Source organism: Phoenix dactylifera, chromosome 1, assembly GCF_009389715.1.
Source record: "Phoenix dactylifera cultivar Barhee BC4 chromosome 1, palm_55x_up_171113_PBpolish2nd_filt_p, whole genome shotgun sequence".
Taxonomy (NCBI): Eukaryota; Viridiplantae; Streptophyta; class Magnoliopsida; order Arecales; family Arecaceae; genus Phoenix; species Phoenix dactylifera.
The window spans coordinates 3,232,833-3,241,020 of record NC_052392.1 but is presented as its reverse complement, the minus strand read 5'-3'; the positions used below and the strand labels follow the sequence as shown (position 1 = coordinate 3,241,020).

At 38.8% G+C, this 8,188-nt stretch overlaps 1 long non-coding RNA gene across 1 annotated transcript; it reads left to right on the top strand.

Moving 5' to 3' along the window:
- The first annotated feature begins 840 nt into the window (after window positions 1–840).
- On the top strand, window positions 841–7,777 carry LOC103722673. Its single transcript, XR_606512.3, has 2 exons — window positions 841–1,066; window positions 2,624–7,777. It is a non-coding gene; the product is annotated as an uncharacterized LOC103722673 (long non-coding RNA).
- Window positions 7,778–8,188: the final 411 nt, after the last annotated feature.

Sequence of the window (8,188 nt, the reverse complement as noted above, 5' to 3'; positions counted from 1 at the left end):
CGAGCTGCAGAAGAATGTGACCGCAGCAGGTGAATGGTGAGGTCGGGCTTCCGAAGTCGAGGATGCTGAGGTCGAGTGCTCGGATGGGGCGTCTCGGAGTCGAGCGCCCGGTCGGACGTCGGGCCCGGCTGCATGTCTTAAAGTTAGACGCCTCCAGGTCGGGCGCCTCCAGGCACGTGCCGGCCATGCGCCCATATGTTTTGGAGCGACTCATTTTTCCCCCAACAGTAACCATGGTTAGTCTAAAGCTAAAATATGGGATATGTGCATGTGAATATGTTTGGTGAGCTTGGACTCTGGGTTGATCTCATTATTATTGATTGCCCCGTCATAGGTGGGGGTGTGCACAGTTCGGATCAGGTTGGTATAGAGATATTTTTTAAATCATACCGATTTATATCGGTTTTCTAAAACCAGAACCAAAACCGAACCGACCCTATGCTTAAACCGATTCAGACCAACATGAAGAAAAAGAGAGGGAGGAGGGCAATGGACTCAGCATACAATCCAGACTAAGACATAGATCGATAGAATTCAAACCATGCCACTCCAGTACCTTCAAAGAATTAACAACAAATAGATCTATAACCCCAAAAAAGAGAAAAAAAATCGAAGGTTACCCCGCCACAAATATCATATATTTTCTTGGAGTTGTAGACCCTTCTGGCATGTATATGAATCTAAGTATTATATTATGGCCCTATTTGGCTAAGCTTCTAGGAGGTCAAAAAGCACCGTCTTGCTATCCAAAAATATTTTGGATGGTTATAGTAATATTTGATAAAAAACATATGAAAGCTATTTTAGTTTTAGGTTTATTTGGGAGCTTCTACCAAAAAAAGTACTTCCTCGCCCCGTCTGAAACTGAAAGCTGTTTGGGGGATATGAAATTTAACTATTTAGCCAAAATGCCCACAACAAAATCATATAATCAAAATTATGCCCCTTTAAAACATAATGCACGAAAAGAACTAAAGGTGGAGAGCGCCCTCAGCAGTTCTCAGGAACCCTAATGCACGAAAGAACCCTAATCAGCCTTGGCTCCCACCCTTCCCACGCGATTGAGGTATTGTTTCTTTCTTAATTTCTCTCCGGTTATTTACCTGTTTGGAGATTCCAATCTCTTTCTTTGAAATTCTTGATCTCAAGTTTCTTTCGGATTGTCCCTTTTTTTTTGTAAGAATTTTTCAGATTGTTCTGGCTTTGTTCATGTTTTATTTTTCCGAAATAGTCAGATGCTTGTGTTTCGAGATGATTTCATGCTGTTTTAGATGAATCGGTGCATGATTTCTGGTTAAGTTATGGATGTGGGGTTGGTCTTGTAGTTGAATGGCATCGTGCTCCTTTGAGACGATCTCGAAGATGAGTGATTGCTGTGGTCCTGGTATCGATCTAAAGATTAAGTTTTTGGCTAATTGTTCAGAGTAATTTTTCTTCGAGAGCCGATGCGGGATCATCCTTGAATCACCACTACGATTTTGGTATTGATAACTTGTTTTCTTGAAGTCAACATCTTTCTTCTGAGTGTTTTTTTTTGGTCAGTTATGGCTATAAGTTTCAGATGGATATCTGAATTCATCTTCGGTATTATTAAACAATGAGGAGATAAACATTATGGATAGGGATAAACAATATTAAAATTTTGACAGCCTTGTCATCCAGCTTAGGAACTATTACCATGGCATCTACCAAGAGTGCGTGCTAAGATTCCAAACACAAAATACATCGAGATGTATCTAAGTGAAATAGTGAAAGGCAGATGGCAGCTGTCCACTAAATTTCTGTGCTCTGAAGAGATGTTTTATTTCAACTAAGGTTTGGTGTTCTCCCCCTGCAACAAGATGGGAGACAAATTGATACAACTGCTGTACAGCACAAACTGAGTTTCCACTGAAAGTCTGCCTACGATCTAAAGGCTGATCTGAGATTCATACGACACTCTGTGTAGCTGAATATTTCAAAAATAATTCAACAGAAACAAAAAGAGAAAAATCTTGTCATTAAAGATTTAAAAGACTCAAACACAAATAGTTTTTCAGAAGGAATAGCAGCAGAGCAATCCATCCAAGTAGATAAAATTTCAGATATTAGGAGATGTCATGGTTGCCGAGACCTGCTCATCCTTAGCTTTCTTCTTCATTGCCGGTGAGTATCATCTCAAGAGCGAATTGTTGCATATGGTGGTTGTCTCATTGGCCATGTGGATAATATTATTATGAGTTTGGTTCTGTCATTTTTGCATTTTGATTGTGTTTGGGGACATTAAGTTTGTTCACTGATATTGCTGAAGAACATTGACACTGCATACCTACATATCCACTAGTATATTGATATATAAGGCTGAGTTACAAGGATGTGCCATCTCAGTATACTATATCAATGTTACCTTTTTTTCAGTGCTATGCCTTTATATGTTAAAGTTTGATATCCATAAGCTCACTGTATAGGCTTAGCTTGCAAATTCAAGTTAGCGAGCAGAGACTGTCTTGTGCTATGAATGGATGTGCTACATAGTACATGAGTACTACACTATAGTTTTATGCTTCTTTTTAAGTGATTAATATCGAGTAGTTGTGAATTATCAATATGCTGATCTCAGATATTTCTTTGAATGGATATGTAGATGAAATGGATATGTATGTAAATTGGTGTGGCCAATGGTGATTTCTTGACATAGCAAGCCTAATGCTACAAGGAATACACGGTGAAACTCAACTTGCAACTACCTCAGAAGGTTAGTTGGTGTGGGTTAACCCTGAAGGATCACATGGCTGTCCTCATCAAGTACACATTTAGAGCCATTAGCCATCTTATGGCCTTTTTAACTTGCTCGCCTTGCATCACATTGTCAGTTTTATTGCCTTCTCGGCCTGGTACCAGCCGCCTGTAACATATGCTTCTTTTCTTTGGCAGGCTTCATTATTCTCATAGGAAATTGTGTTTGAAACTGAAATTTAGTAAGGGTGGGCCTTTGTTGAGCTAAGTCAAATACAAATTTGTAATGTTGAAGGAAAAACAAAGAAAATTATAACCTTTGCTTGTGGTTGCAGGCTGTATCCGTGCCTACTGCCTCATATCTGAACCGATCTACAAAGGTCCCAGATTGAGTAGAAAATGGCAAATGGCAAACTGTAAGTAATTCAATGTTGAAGGATTTAGAAGGGATATCTCATCAATATGACTAAGGGCAATTGTTCCATACAGTGATACCTCCTAAGCTTGGTGCACTTAATCTGCATGATGGTATCACCAATACTTGGTCCATGCTTCGTCAGGGAAGACTAACCAAGTTGTTGGCTTGTCAGCTGGGATTAGGCTGTTGGTACTAGATACCTCATGTCGGTGTTGTGCAGCGTGTCGGGATTTAGCTATAGAGTTACAGGTTTTAATAAGGGCAGATATAGTTTCTCCAGAAAAGTAAAAAAGGGAAAAAGAGGGCAGACTAAGTACAAGGCCAAAACTAGAAAATAACCTTAGACCAACTGATCATGCATGGTAGCATTTGTCTGAATTATTTCTTTGTTGATAGAAATGACAAGGTTCTACCTTACTAGTAGCAACAACAAAAGTGAAGGGCGGAAAGAATATGTCGATTACCTCGAAAATAGGAGACTGCATATCAGTCTTTTAAAAATGAGAGGAAGGAAACCAAGGTTCATGTTTTCTTTTGATTAGAGGTGTTAAAGGTCACCATCCAAGATATGCTATACCTTCTAGCCTCCAGGGTCCAAGTCCATGATGACATTTTGTCTCAGGACAAGAGGTATTCTATCTCAAAGTCTTCCTTGGGCTGGGCTAGCTCCCCATGGAGCCAAATGCCACCTGCGTAGCTATGTGAAAGACTCAGTAGTCTCACCTCCTCCATAGTGGTGGGTATAGTCTCCAGTCTTCATATTTTTTTCCCCTCAGAAGGATGTAGTCATCCTCCATTTCAAGTTAGAGTCCAAGCCGTCCACATGAACTTATGATAGCAAGAATCAACATAACCTTGTAAAGAAAAAAAAAGTTAAAAAATGGAACCATTAGAAATTTGCCTGTCCATGGGCCATTGGACAAGTAAATACCGGAATAATAGACAAGCATCTTCTTGAGTGTTTCATCTCTTTGCACTGCATCAGAGCTTCTAAATACCCAAGTATAGCCTGTCTGATACCATCACCAATCATTCAACATCCTATCCAAACACGTGGCATCCAATGCATGCGTAGGTGCTTGCAATTCTCTTTTCTACCCTCCTCAGCCTACATGCTGGAGACCCTGATATCATTGGATTCCATAGTCCTGAATCACCCTAGATATTCTGTCAATCATGAACAGTGTAATGTTTTTAAGTGGATATGTTCTTGTTGATTTTCACAATTCCATTTAGATGTCACCATAAGACAGTCATTAGTTTCATTGGAAGTCTCTCTTTCTTTTAACTTAGCAGTATCTCTTTATGAGTAGGATAAGGTCTCAAGGCAGTTATCTCAATCAACTAAGGAGCAGTATCTCTTATTCTCTCCCCCTCTTCTGTTAGACTTCCACATCAGCTTTTTCATCTCTGTCATGCTTTTCTGTTCATTGGTCCCTTCTTGTTACTTCTTCTTTTTGGTAAAAGTTTGTTTTAAAGAAGCCAAACGGACCACTTACAAAAATATTACCTGATTCTTTTCCAATATAGCGGTAGCCTGAATATTATCATCAAGAGATTAAACTTGAAGCTTGCTAGGACTGCATCTGACCGTGGTTTCGTTGGCGTCGTAGCTTGCTCCAATGCAAGTTAGGTTTATATTTTTATTCCGGTTGAAACTTTTTCTTCTGTCAACTGATCCTGTGGGGAATGATCTTCCTCTCGATGGTTTCTGGTTCTGGTTCAGTTGAATGGCAAGCCTCCATCATTTCTCTAATCCAATCTCTGAGTACAGACAACAACAGTAACCATGTGTTCGGAGAACCAGAAGTTGACAAACTTCAAACCAAAATCAGGAACAAAATAGGCTATTACATTGAAATATGACCATAAGAAAATATGACTCACCTTGGTTTCTGAAGAGAGAAGATATGATTTAGTTGTCAATTCACTCAATTGGTGGGTGATGATGAGAAAGTTTTCCAAACAGTTTTGAACATGTCGCTAATGGACTTTTCTGTTTATTGTTTGGACAGTATCTGCGACTGGTTTCTCCTAGATTGGAGAGCAGGTTTCTTTTCATCGATGGGCGACCTTTTTAAAGTCGAACATCAGTTTATAAAACTCATTTCATATGACATAAATCAGCAATTTGATCCTTAAGTCTTCCCTAAATACTTTACCAGTATTATTTGCAGGAAAGCTGTATATGATAATATCTGGATTTCAAGAGGGTGCTGAATGATACTTCAAAATTAAGATTGCTATCTACAATCAAGAGGGCGTGAAACAAAGTTTCACCACCGCTTGCTAAGTATCCAGAATAGCAAAACAAAGTTCATCAGTTATAGAATGTGTTCGACATGAACAACAGAGAATCACTGCTTTTTTGCTGGCATGCATTACTAGTTATTGATAAATTCGGACCAAGTCCAACCCTTGATTATTTGTTCCTATGTATATTACCAAGATCTAAGACATGTCCTCTTGGGTACCTCTGAAGACGTGCCATTTAAGGTGACTAAGGGTACCGTCGTATACTCATAAAAAGGGTTACAATGTGCTTCAAAGGGCACTAAGACACCCTACATGCACTCTCGTCAGCAGAGCTTTTATTTGTCATTAAAAGGTGGTTGATTCCAACAAGCTCCTCATTCCGGTGCTTCGGACTGGGGACATGTTTGTGTTTGTGTTCTGTTGGCCGGCGACTAGAGCTTCGGCATCCTATCAAACACGGAGGGTTTGTGTTTGTGTTCTATTGGCGGGCGACTAGAGCTTGGGCATCCTATCAAACATAGAGGTCCCCACGGTATATGGCAGCGACATCGTCGGGCAATCGGAAACAGAAATGAAGGAAAACAGGGTGGAAACAAGGGGGTTATGTGGTGTAATCTAGTGATCTCTCCATGAGATCTCAGTCGGCGATGATGGCCCGATCAGGGGTGTGTTTGGGCGATAGTGGCAGCATTGGTACTAACTCCTGCGAGGCGCCGATTGGAGTGTACAACAAGGGTTTTGGCAGCACAATCATGAGGAAGGAATTAGGGCAGCGATTGGCGAAAAGGACTGGTGATCGTCGGAGTGCCTTAAGGGGTCGTGGATGAGTTATACGAGCAGAGGCTAACTCTAGAAATAAATAAATGAATCTATTCTTCTGTCTGTTGGAATGGATTGAAATGCGCATGCTACAAGTTGAGTTTTGGTTGGATGGTGATGAGTTCCAAATAAAGAAAATCATCCATGAGAAAGATCTATCTCTAAAAAAAAAGATACAAGATATATAGGATATATTATAATTTTAACCAATATATATATAATACTTTTAATATTGTTTGTTTAAACATCAAAAGTAAAATTACAAAGATATTGCTTATTAAGGCCTTTCAATATACATGATTCTTGTTCAAACTTCTAAATTAAGGCTACATCAAAACAAATATTTTTCTGGTTATTTCAATACCTATATGCTTCATCAGTCACTAGAAAGAATGGATACTAACTTCTAACATGAAAATGGGGGACCAAATTCATTGTTCGAAGAGTTTAACTTTCTGCTACTTTTTAAAAGTGGCAAACATACAACTTCATATGCATCCAAATGCCGGGTATGTATCGAGATATGTATCCAACATGGATTTTTGGTGCCAGACACAAATGTTCAGATAACACAGATTTTGTTAGCTACTTGATGATGACAAGATTAATCATTCTTGGCTGCTGCTTAGCGTCGACAACTTTATCTGCCATTGCTGTCAACATTTTCTAAATCCTTCATCAAACCATTGCTCATGTTATTTTGCTCTTAATTCATAAACCCTTAATGCATATACGTCTCTCTTCTAAATAAGCTCTCCTTAGATCTTATTGCCCTTGCCTATGCCATTTTAGTTGGAGCTCATGCTCTACTTCTGCCTACTGATTTTTTTTGTTTTATCTCTATTCTTTTTTTGTATTTTTTGTGGTGGTGCTGGGTAATGTCCTGCGTCAATCTATATTTTCATCCCAGTTGAGCTCGTTTTATTTGTCGGACTATTGGGGTTCTCTTTATTTTCCAACATGTTGACCCATGTGGCATCTCAAGTCTTGCCTGTCTTGGTATATGTTGGTTTATGTAACAAAAGCATGCTTGATCGCATACACCACTAGAAGTAACTCTGTACAACACTTTAACGACAACTAGATTGATTGAGGCTGCTTAAATTTCTGTTGATCTTGAAAGTGCATTCAGTTCTAGTCTCAAATCATATTGATTTCCAGGCCCTTATCTTTTAAAATTTTGTCAGCATGTTTTGAATTTGGATTAACCTAGTCAGGGGCAGTGGTGAGGATGAGGGAGAGAAGAAAGCCAGAGGGACTGCGATAAGCGTGGGATGAGAGGAAAGTATAGCTGCATGCAATGTTCATATGTACCAGGATCAAAATTTTGTTGATCAGGGATTTTACAAACTTTAAAAGCAATGCCTTCCCATTGCCTTCCCTCTCATTAGCTTTTCTTGATTCCTCCACATTTTTAGGTAAAATAATACCTCCATTTATTGTGGATGAAACAAACTCTAATTTGAGCGTGGACCATTTGACCTATAATAATGTATACTTGATTCCCAACTCTTTGATAAGTTTTATAATGAACTGCAAGTAAGTATATTTTAGGTGTTTCTCTCTAAAGGCAAATTTCTGCACCAACAATTTTTATTGCTGTTTTATTAAGGTGTCAGCGTTGGGAAGCACAAATTCTAAACATCTGGATGCAAAAATAACAAGATAAAGGCAATTTGGCTTATTACTTAATTATCTCTAGGTTTTATTGCATCTTATTTTGTGGGTTTCTTCTTCTAATATATTCAATGGATTTTTCTGATCCTGATTCAGATGTTTTTATGTCTTGTGGTTTCAATCCTATGTTTATTTTGTTTTACTTATTATATAACACCTTGTTTGGGCGGAAGGAGAAAAGAAACCAAAATTCTGGCTTAGGAAGGTTGATGGTATGGTCCCAGCTTTCATTAAAAGCCTTTTGGCAAGCAGTATGGTTAAATAGCAGTTAAAAGAACTACTTATATCTGATACTAAGACTAA